Here is a 12,367-nt window from a genome sequence, read left to right on the forward strand (position 1 = left end):
AGATTTGTTCAATTATTGAAATCAGTAAGTATAATATATAAACTGATATTTTGAAAAAAACTTTAAAATAATAAATATTACTGAAATAACATTCAAATAATAATAGCTTTCAAATATTGTTATTTATGAATTGGCAGTTATATTTGTCTTATGTTTGTGAGTGTATATTGAGTGAGTATGTGTATGTTTGTGGATGGCTAGATAGACAGATGATAGGTAATTTGGAACAAACATGTTTTAGATATTCCAACAAACATAAAATAGTAGAACCAAACATATAATGTGTATCCTTTTCCCTCCCACTAACTGTCTGTGAAAATAGATAATATTTGAAATGAATTTATATATATGTACATGTATATATCAGATTCAAAATTGCTTTTATCTTAGTGTATGTTGACTACAGAGATTGTATTTCATTTCTCCTTTTCTTTTTTTTTTTTTTTTTGAGATGGAGCTTTGCTCTTGCTGCCCAGGCTGGAGTGCAATGGCGCAATCTCGGCTCACTGCAACCTCTGCCTCCCTGGATCCAGTGATTCTCCTGCCTCTACCTCCTGAGTAGCTGAGATTACAGGCATGTGCCACCACTCCCAGCAATTTTTTTTTTCTTTTTGTATTTTTAGTAGAGACCGGGTTTCTCCATGTTGGTCAGGCTGGTCTCTAACTCTCAACCTCAGGTGATCTACCCGCCTCAGCCTCCCAAAGTGCTGGGATTACAGGTGTGAGCCACTGTACCTGGCCCCATTTCTCCTTTTCTTATGTCATTGAAATTAGCCATGTTTTAATGAAAGGTCTGAAAAAAATGTCTTTTTGTATCTGTAGATGGAAGGAAAAGAAAAGGTAATAATAAGAGAAGATTAGAATCACATTTTTGTTATCCCTCAACTAAAGTTAGAAGATATTCATGATCTAGACATTCTTGGAGTTGTTACACTTTATGTCATCCTGATGTTTTTGGTTTAAGGACTTGGCTGCATCTATGGCCCCATTATTGACTGATTATGCTAATCTTACGGAGAGTGTCATTAGATATTGAACAATGTTGCAACTCCTCATATGAATACTAAGGATGTTCTCAAACACATTTTCAAAACCCAAGAGGGAAATAAACCTTCTCTTGCATCCCCTATCGTTTCTCACCATGGCCTGTGAGCAAAATTGATTTTTTCTCCCCCAATTCTGTTGTATTGGAGGTGGTGGCTCTCTCTCATTAGTTAATCCCATCTTCCTCCACCCAAAGCATAACCATATTCTATAGGATAATTCTGAAAAAGAGCTGGCCTCCTGCTTTGCCTTAATCCACCTCAATTAAGATAAGATAATCAGAAACATAACTTTAAAATATTTCTATAAATGACTAAGACCATTAAATGCAATTAGAATTATAATAATTTAAAGCATATTTGAACCCAAGGGTTTGTGTAATTTAACATCACTATTTTCCACACAAACAAAATGAAGCTCTGAGAGTCTAAATGACACGCCAGGCTTGTGCTCATTCAAGACATCCCATTACCTCCCACCAATATTATGCCATTTTAATTATGAATTTAGTTACTATTAGTTGGCAATCCTGTAATATGTGGCCAAAACCAAGGCAATAGATAAAACCACTAATTGATATAGGGCTTGCCAGAGCTACACTGAATATTGAGACAACTGTCTTGTCAAAACTTAACCAAAATATCTAAATATTGACAATTATATTAATTTTAGTTCCCACGTTATCATTAGGAACTTATATGTTTATGTGAAAGCTGTTCTACCAAACTTAAATCATTGATTTCTACTTATCTTATAGCTAATGTATGATGTATAGGTACATAGAAACTGGTATGTCTTGCAATATAAAGCATCATTTATAAGCAATATTATCTTCATTTGCATAAATATTCTTAAGTTTTATGAAATATTAAAGTGTTATAGAATGCAATATATTTAATAATGTGTGTTTCATTTATTGACACTTTGGGATCAGTGATGGCAGCATGGGAAGTATAAGTTAACAATTAGTGATATAATTAATCACGTCATAAAAATATTAAAAATAAATATTTGAGAAAGAACAAGATATTCTCGCTGAAGGAGATTTAGCAACTTTTCTAAATTTTTAGGAAGCTAAATTAGCTGGGTCCTTTAGACTTCCTTGGAAGTCTCTTTTCTGTTCCATTTGTCTGTGTGTCAGAAAGCAAAAACTGACAAATTGGATCTAATTAAACTAAAGAGCTTCTGCACAGTAAAAGAAACTCTCATCAGGGTAAGCAGACAACCTACAGAGTGGGAGAAAATTTTTGGAATCTATTCATCTGACAAAGGTCTTATATCCAGAATCTACAAAGAACTTAAATTTACAAGAAAAAAACAAACAATCCCATTAAAAAGTGGGCAAAGGACACGAACAGACACTTCTCAAAAGAAGACATTAATGTGGCCAACAAACATGAAAAAAAGCTCAACATCACTGATCATTAGAGAAATGTAAATCAACACCACAATGAGATACCATCTCACACCAGTCAGAATGACGATTATCAAAATGTCAAGAAACAACAGATGCTGGTGAGCTTGTAGAGAAATAGGAATGTTTTTATACTGTTGGTGGGTATGTAAATTAGTTGAACCATTGTGGAAGATGGTGTGATGATTCCGCAAAGATCTAGAACCAGAAATGCCATTTGACCCAGCAATCCCATTATGGGGTATATACTCAAAGGAATATAAATCATTCTATTACAAAGATGCATACACATGTATGTTCATTGCAGCCTTATTCACAATAGCAAAGACATGGAATCAACCCAAATGCCCATAAATCATAGACTGGATAAAGAAAATGTTGTACACATACACTGTGGAATACTATGCAGCCATAAAAAAGGAACAATATCATGTCCTTTGCCATTATCCTCAGCAAACTAATGCAGGAACAGGAAACCAAACACCGTATGTTCTCACTTATAAGTGGGAGCTGAACAATGTGAACACGTGGATACAGGGAGAGGAACAACACACATTGGGGCCTGTCTGGAAGTGGGGTGGGGAGAGGAAGAGCATTAGGAAAAATAGCTAATGTATGCTGGGCTTAATACCTAGGTTATGAGTGCAGCAAACTATCATGGCACACGTTTACCTGTGTAACAAACCTGCACATCCTGCACATGTATCCCCTGGAACTTAAAATAAAAATAAATAAAAGAAGTCTTATAAAATCATTTTCGTAAATGTAACTAAATTCCAAAAATTAAAGGTTTACTCTATTTATAAATTGTGCAGGATTGTATTTATCACTCATATTTGTAATTACTTATTTAAAAATAAGTTGATTTTATTAAAGAATGTCAACAATAATATGTTTTATTTGCTTTTTGGACCTCAGGTGCCGAGAGCTCAATTACTCCTATTTCTCATATTAGCAGGCTATGCAAGGCTCCATTCTTGTTTTATTTAATTTTTAAAATACTATTTTATGTTTGCTCATTTGTCTCAATGTCCACACTCACTTCCTCCCCACCATATATTACCACCATGGTACTTACTATACTGTGTTATATCCTAATACATGTTTGTATCCTTGACAAATATATTATTTGTTTTAATATTAACGAATAATATTATGCTATAGTTCTTGTGTTTCTTCACTTTTTTTTTCAATAACACCCCCCCTTTTTTTGAGACAGGGTCTTGCTCTGTCACCCAGACTGAAGTGCAGTGGCATGATCTCGGATCATTGCAACCTCCACCTCCTGGGTTCAAGCAATCCTCCTACCTTAGCCTCTAGAGTAGCTGGGACCAAAGGCACGCGCCACCATGCATGACTGTTTTTTGTATTTTTTGCGCAGACGGGGTTTTTGCCATGTTGCCCAGGCTGGTCTTGAACTCCTGGATTCAAGTGATTTTCCTGCCTTGGCCTCCCAAAATGCTGGGATGACAGGGGCGAGCAATCACGCCTAGCCTGATAAGGCCTTTTAAAAATGTATTCTTAGACTCTATATACAACTAATTAATTGTTTCTTAGTGCTGCATAGTATTCATAGAGTTTATTCGACTTTAAAAAGAATCCACTTTTACTCATCTTACTTTTCTAGAATGTCTACTATTTTCCTATTTATCAAAACACACCTATTTTTAATGGAATATTTTTTGGCTTTTGCCAGTCATTTTGAAAAAGACTTCATAAGAGAATCATTAGGAAATAAAAACCAGCAAGTAATATATTGAAAACAGTCTAGGCGGTGATTCTTCAATGTTTCTTTTCACACTCTCTGGAGTTAGCAGTGGGTGTTAGCAAGCGTGGATTCAATCCCCAAACTGTTCTTACAGTAGCTCTGATCTTTCATTAGTCACTTAATGTCTCTACACCTTGCTTACTTTTTCACTAATAAAATTTATAGCTGTGGTGGATCCTGCGCCTGGCCAGCCCCGCCCGGCCTTCCCTAAGGCCCACCTGACCGCCATGCGTCTCTCCTCCTCCCCACCTCATGGCCGGCAGCAGCCCTCCAGGTTTGGCTCCATGGATTGATTCTCTCAGAGCAGCTGCTCGGGGCTGAGCTACACCCCCAGGCCTGCCGACGTCTCCCTTGGGAGCCTCCGTGGCCCGGGCCACACATCCGGCACCCAGAGCCCCGTCAGGCCGTCAGCATCAAGGAGATTAGGTCCTCAAATCGGCCTGCGCCGGAGAGGACAGTGGCTGCCCTCACCACGGGGCAGGTCTACGCCTTGGAGGGCGTCTTCCGGCACCACCAGTACCTGGGCCCTCTGGAGCCGAAGAGGCTGGCCAGGGAGATGCAGCTCTTGGAGGTCCAGATAAAAACCTGCTTTCAAAATCGCCGGATGAAACACAAACGGCAAATGCAGGACTCCCAGCTGCACAGCCCCTTCTCGGGGTCTCTCCACGCGCCCCCCGGCTTTCCACTCACCGTCTTCTGGCCTCGCCAATGGCCTGCAGCTGCTATGCCCTTGGGCACCCCTGCCCAGGCCCCAGGCTCTGATGCTGCCCCCTGGCTCCTTCTGGGGTCTCTGCCAAGTGGAACAAGAGGCCCTAGCCTCTGCGTCGGCTGCCTGCTACGGGAATCCTCCACCTCCGGCGTACCACCCCCCAAACCCAGGAAGTGGCGTGCATACGCTGGGACCAGCCCTGTCCAGGGGGCCCTGGGGCCTGTGTGTTCTTCTGGAGACCGGGGGGATGCATTTTGAGGAAGCGCCTCTGACTCCATGCCTCCCACACACGCGGTCTGTGCAGCTAACACCAGGGGCCTACCCGGAGGACTCAGCTGTTCTGTTTATATCATGGCGGCACCTCTCACCCTGACCCATGCAAAGGTACTGGAGATTTCTGGAGAATATGTTTATTAAAGCCACCTCTTCACTGAAAGTGACCAAAAGGGTCAGTTTAGGAAGTAAATGAAGGGTCAGTGAACAGAGTCAAACGCAGAAGTGGGCTTGTTATGGGTAGGGCTTTCAGCATATGATAAAAGGATATTTGTTTTTTAAAGTGTTGGAAAAACTGGTTTTCAACTTGGAAAAAGTAAAGGTTGTAAGCTTTGTGTGTAAAAAAGAAAACCATGAAGGATTGGAAGGGAATGCAGGTGTCGTGTTTATAACCTTGTGGTTCGAGTCCCGCTTAACAAGGACTCCAAAACTGGAAAGCAGGAGGGAACAAAGGTGAAAAGGCGGGTATGCTCGGGCCCTGCAGTGCGCTCTAGGCCGTGCGTGAGCGGGGACTGTGCCCACAGCCTGCTGGGGGCTCCTTTCTCGGGCCAGGGAAAGCGGGGCAGCCGGGGACCTGCCGCTGTGCCTGGACTGAAGCCGTCCCGTATGTCCCCACCCTCCAGCATATGCTCACCTGTCCCCCTCCTCGCAGCAGCCTCAGGACAAAACAGAATGACTCAAGGACAGCACTTCCTGCAGAAAGTCTGGAAGTGCCCAGAATGGGAGGCACGGAAGCCCCTCCCAGGGAGGACTCTCCCTCATTGATGGACCATTCTTGGTGCAGACTCCTGACTGCACGCACCGAACCGTAGACAAGCGGGCATCCATCCATGTCGCCCCAGAGTGCCCAGGAGGCAGGCAGCGCGGGGCGCCCAGACAGACGGGTTCAGCCTGCAGGACTGCAAGGCGACCTGTGAAACCGACCCAGGCATCCCAACAGGAACAAAAGCGTGGTCCTGCGGCCGTGTCCACAGCAAGTTCCACTTTCCCCTTGCTCATTTCTGCATTGTTGGAAGTGTTTACAACCAGCATGTGCTTTCATAATACAACCTCAGGTAAGAATGGAAAAAAAATTATAGTTTTATCATACCTCAAATACGTTTTTAAGTTCTACAATTTAAGCTACTCTAGAATAGAGTAGTTAGAATAGTTAGAAAATGGAAATTTTGCTTAATGGTGTTTCTAATATGAAGGGTACAAGAATTGTGGTAGGCTCTAACGGTTGGCATTAATGGCATTTTTCTTCATAGAAACATGCAAAAAACAACCAGTGTTAGATTTCTAGAATGATCAGACCGATGCATATGTACTTAATTGTATTAACCTTGTTGATAATGTTAAATGGTAACACAGAGTTAACCTTAGAACATTTCCTAACAATTGATGTCTTTGAAACAATTATTTCTGAGGACAATACAGGTAATCTGCAGTAGCTGAAAGCAAATTTTGGAGTAAGGTAAATTTAAGTTTAAATCCTCATGTTGTCACTTACAAATTGACTGTTGACAGGTTATTAAATCTCTGTGTATTTTGTCACATGTGAAGTAAGGATAATGAAATCATTTTGTATAAGTAAAAGAAAATGTCGTGTAGTTATTTGTTGCTCAAAAACATACCATGAATCATTGGAAGGCAGGGACTGTGACCTACTTTCTTTTTCATCCTTTCATCTTAGAATAATGTCTACTAAGGTACTTAATGCATGCTCTCTGAAAAATGAGTAAATTAATGAATCTTAATGTGTCTATTTCATGTCCTCATAAATATGCATGTTTAAATGCAATGAATCTTACTACATAAGCATTGTTTGGTAGCTAGGCACTCAAACATTATTTCTACTTTATCAAGGCATGTAGAACTGAATCGTAATCAATGATCAAACCATAAGTATTCTGTATCTTTAGTAAAGGCTGTGAATAAAGAGTAACATTACTTGTTCATTCATTTGAACCTTTATTGCATCAACACTCTGCATCAGATAATATACCAGCAAATGTACTAGTGTTGTTGTTGTTGTTGTTTTGGACATTTGGAAATTTCTGTTTGTCTTCATGCAGATAAAGTATGTTGGTAGTAATTATTTTTTTCACATGAACATTTGAAAACCTGTAGAAAGGCCGATACCTTTTGCTCAGAGATACCTAAAATATATTACAGGGTAATAAAATAAATCAACTAGATCAATAAGTTTGGTATTGTTAATTTTAAAGTAACTTTATTTTATCATTGACATATGTAGTTTGACAAATTAAATGCAATACCAAGCTTAAAATAAAAATACAGTGATACTGTCCCATCATTCCCTAGTCTTAGTTTTCTATCCTGGGGGCAAACATTTTTGAATCTTTCAATTGCTTAATTTGGCATTTATATATCTCCATAGTTTTATATAATATGTAAATATAGCTATTTTATTTATAAATGTTAATTATTATCAAACTTCAAGTTTTAGCAGAAGTGCGGTGATGAATCAGTTTTAAATCCATCTTTCCTAAAAACTGTAGGTAAATATGGAGAAAATGCACACAAGTATGTGTGCATGCACACATAACACATGAAGAGTGCTTACAGTTACTACACTGATTCACTTCATCTTCTGGTAAGTTATAGATGAACTCTTTCATGATGCCAGTTCTATGTTTTTCCTCTTTCCAATGCCTGCTATTGTTATGAAAATTTTGGTTAAATCGATATTGAATAAACATCATGCATTCATCTGGACTAGTGCTATTTATGCCTGCTGCACACTTGTTACCTGGTACCCTCTCATAATCACGATCCTGTAAGTTTTCTTTGAAATTTTCCTATATAATGTTGCCATTTCTTCCTCTTTCTTCACTTATTGGCTTGTGTTATTAGAGAGTATCCTTTGGTTAATTACTGTAAAACAAAAAGTGCATGGGAAGTATATTTTTGAGATATTCGATTGTCTGAAAATATTTTTATTTTCCTCTCACATGCTTTATTCATAGTTACACTACATTTTTAACACATTGCTCTGATGTCTTCTGTTGTTGGTGTTGTTACTGTGTTACTATAGAGATGTGCAAAGCCATTCTGATTATAGATTCTTTGTATGTGATATTCATTTTTCCTTTCAGGAATCTCATAGAAACTTTTTTTGTCTCCACTGTTCTGAAATTTTATAATGACCTTATTTGGAATGAGTGTGTTTTCATCAAGTCTGCTGGATATTCAATGGATACTTTCAAACTGAAAATTCATGTGTTCTAATTCTGGGAATTTTCTTAAAGTATTTGCTTATTTCCCCTCAAGCATTTTCTCCGTTTTCCCTTTTTAAGATGCTTATTATTCAGCCAGTTAGGCTTCCTGGAACAGTGTGCTTATTTTCTACTTTTGTTTTCTTTGTTTTTTGCCCTAGTCTTGGAGATTTGCTTGATTTTATCTTCCAACCCATCCACTGCTATTTTTATTTTTCCTATTATGCTGTGTCAGGGGAGACATCATTTGGGGAGACAGAAATTATGCCCCTTTTGTGAATAAAGGCAATTTAATAGAAAAAAATTGTTAACTACCTATAAGATTGTTGACTAGGTAACTGAAAGAGTAAAAAGAAAACTCATATAGTAGCTATAAGAAGTGGCTACCAATCTTAGGACTAAAGGAATAAACACAAGATGTTGAACTAAAATCTGGAAATATACAAGAGGGGTCTACTCTGATCTCTGAGAAGTACTCAGTTGCTGTAGGTCTCTCTGAGTTCAGAGGAGAGCCCCTATTGACCTGTGAATGAAGCCTTCGAGGAGGGGATGCGAGTGGACTAGTACTGATGTTTCTGATGGGGCAGGACATGGTGAAGCTAGTTTTGCCAGTGTTGGAAAAAAACTGCAAACTAGATTTGACTGCTGTTATTAGAAGAAAGAGCTGCTGCTGGGGTGAAGAAGTATTGTGGAAAAGCAAAAAGGAACAAGTAAACCATTTGTCCTTGCTCCAACCTCACAGTTGCCCTCTCATCCTCCTCGTAATGAAGCCTAACAGGGAGCAGCTGGCAAAACAGAAATGGGGTTTGCAAAGTCTGTTTCAACATCACAGAGCAGATTATACAAGGACAGGCCTGGAGCAGAGAAATAATAACTTAAAACACTCTTATTGTTTTCTGAACATTTCTTTCTTTTTAATAACATTCTGGTTTGATGTCATAGGTGCAATATTTTCTCTTATCTCTCTGTAGGTATTGAAGTTTTCTTCTCCCTGTATAGTGAGTGGCTACCCCTCCAAGTTATACTTTTTTCTCTTTTTGTTCTTTGTTGTTTGTGTTTTTGTTACTTTTTGTCTTCCTCCTCTTTATCTTTTTTTTCTTCATTTATCATATTCTATGCCAGAAACTTTCTGGGAATACCTTGGCATCTACCTATCTTATAATTGGGAGACTAAAACTTTAAGTGTGGGGGAGAAGCTTAACAAATGTAAGCTTTATTTTAGATCAATCTGAATAAGGAGTTCTCAGGGAAATCGTGGTGAGGGTATCTTTAGGTTTTCCTTTTTGAGCTGGTTAATTCCCCAAAGGATTCTTCCAGTCTTCTGTCTGAACCATAACATTCTGCCAGTGAGCTCAGTAGGGAAAGAGTTCTATGATCTAATCATTCTAATAAATCAGTTACTACCCATCTGCCTGCTTACATATTTTTCTTTTCCTTTATTTTTCTGTTTACCTATTTCCTTGGGTGTATATCCACGAAAATATCATCAATGTACTAATATGGTAATAATTATTACAGTGACAGTTTATGTTTTAACAGATGTATTGTTATATTTGAGCTGCTTATTAATAATATACACAAAAATGATTTCAAGTGAAGCAATAATCATTTTGGTCTAAAGAGTTTTTGTAACTATTCTTCTAACATCTTGTACTTCTTAATGGCCTTTAAAAATATTTGCAAAGCTTATTTTATACATTTTCAGGTTAGCAAAATTATAATACCATTTGATACCATTCTCTTTACTTTCAAACACAAGTTGCCTAAGACAGGTATTTCTTATAAGAATTTATAAAACACTCAACAGAATCCTGAAATGCCTAAGGCTAGAGGATTTACTCTATTTAAAATTTGATTTAAAAAGCAACAAAATAAAAACAATTTATAGTGTCACCTAACTTTCAAATTCTATGCTGCTGTGGAGAGTAAATTTTATTCAAGCCTCTGTGTCTACTGCAAGTAATCTCTGTGTATCACACAGGTTATGAAAATAAATGGCAGGGATTTTTTCTCAAGAAAGTCATCATTAACCATGACTGATACCTTAATAATGCCATAGATATAATTATAGTTTAATTTGGAATTGAATTTCAATTAGTTCTTCTATAAGAAATGAGCAATTATTATCAAGCAATATCAGAACCTCAAAAATCTCATTTGTATTTGTTTTTAAATCGATGAAATGTGGTTTTGGCGTCTCAACACTTTAATATTAGATGTCTATTAAGCAGCACTGCTAGTAGTAAATAAATTTGCATTCAGATTTGACCCTACAATGATTCAGATAAATGTAAATTCTGAGTGTAAGCATTATGGGCTCATTTCTTGGCTTGTATGCTCTTCTTATACATCCAGATACATAATTTGAATTTCCTATTCCAGAGACAGTATTCAATATAATATCAAAGAACAAACTGATTATTATAACTAGACATAATGTCTAATCTACAGCTATACAAAATAGCCACAATTATTTTAGTATAGTAATTAAAATATTAAACAGTAGGCATCAGACTCTTGCTCAGATTGTATGTATTGTTATTACATTTAATCATGACAACAAAATAGTGATGTTGATTATACTATTACACCCAATTATACAGATGAGAAAAATAAAGGTTAGGGAGCTTTGATGTCTTGGCCAAAATGTATGCAGCTTGAAAACAGATAATGCAATACTGGAAAGCTTATTGTTGAGTTCACAATATAAAATAAATTTGCTATAGCAATATGTGTGTATATGTATATGATAACATCTTTTCTTAATATCACTATTAGCAAAATCAACTTCCAATGATACCATCTGAGGTAGGCAAACTAATAAACTCACAAAGACATCCACATTCTTGTCTCCAGAATCTGTGACTATGTTAAATTACACTATAAAGGAAAATTATGTTTGCAAATAGAACTAAGGTTGCTTATCAACTGACCTTGACATGGAGGAAATTATCTTGGATTATCTCTATGGGTTCAATGTAATCACAAGGATTCTTTTAGATAGAAGAGGGAAGCAGAGGAGAAAGAGCCAGAGGATAGCATGGGATAGACTTGGCCTAATAGTTCTGTCTTTGAAAATGGAGTAAGAAGGCCATAAGCCAAGGAATGTGGGTGGCCTCCAGAAGCTGAAAAAGGCAAGGAAATTGATTTCCCCTAGAGCTTCTAGATAGGAATGCAGCCCTGCTGACATCTTGATTTATGCCCAGCAAAACATGTTTAAGACTTCGAAAGTACGTAACTGTAAGATAATAAATTTGTGTTGCTTTAAGCCAGTAAGTTTGTAGGGATGTTACAGCAGCAATAAAAACCTAATACATCATCTTAAAAGGGAACAATAAAGAGCCAAAAAGTACTCAAGGACAAGCTTTCAAATTCAGTCTCAGTGCTGCCTTATGAAGAAGTAGGGCACTTTATACTAGTAAAAATGTGTCCTGCTTTTTTATATAGTTGGCACAATTTTTACATATATAGGATGACCTAACAGACTTTGCTAAAGCTGTAATTGAGAAATAAGACATACAAACAAGTACTTTCCATTTAGCTTATTATCTAGCAGTTGTGTCGCACTATTTGTGTATAATGGGAAAAGTGTTCTCTTAAAAATACTCTTCAAAATTTACCATTTTTTACTCAGTCTATAGTAGAATTTCATTAAATCATGCTGTATTGTAAAGAACAATTATAAATTGTTTTTCCCATTAATCTGCCAGCAATTTCTACAATAATGCCCCATAACAAAATACCTCAAAACTCAGTGGCTTGCAATAACACATTATTTCTCAGCCTTATATCTAAATATTGGCCCGTACCGTTTTGTTTCAAGCTGCTTGCATGTCTGTAGTACATTTGGAGGCCTCTGTCTGCTTCAGGCTCTAAGTCAAATTCAGGTTTTCTCCATGGGTCTTATTCTGAGCCTAGGATAAAGGGGCAGTGGCTAG

General features: G+C 37.6%; 1 pseudogene; it reads left to right on the top strand.

Moving 5' to 3' along the window:
* Positions 1-4,453: 4,453 nt before the first annotated feature.
* Positions 4,454-5,308, top strand: LOC116811016 (homeobox protein VENTX-like; annotated as a pseudogene).
* The last annotated feature ends 7,059 nt before the right edge of the window (positions 5,309-12,367 follow it).

This window comes from Hylobates moloch, unplaced genomic scaffold, assembly GCF_009828535.3.
Source record: "Hylobates moloch isolate HMO894 unplaced genomic scaffold, HMol_V3 SCAFFOLD_7, whole genome shotgun sequence".
Taxonomy (NCBI): domain Eukaryota; kingdom Metazoa; phylum Chordata; class Mammalia; order Primates; family Hylobatidae; genus Hylobates; species Hylobates moloch.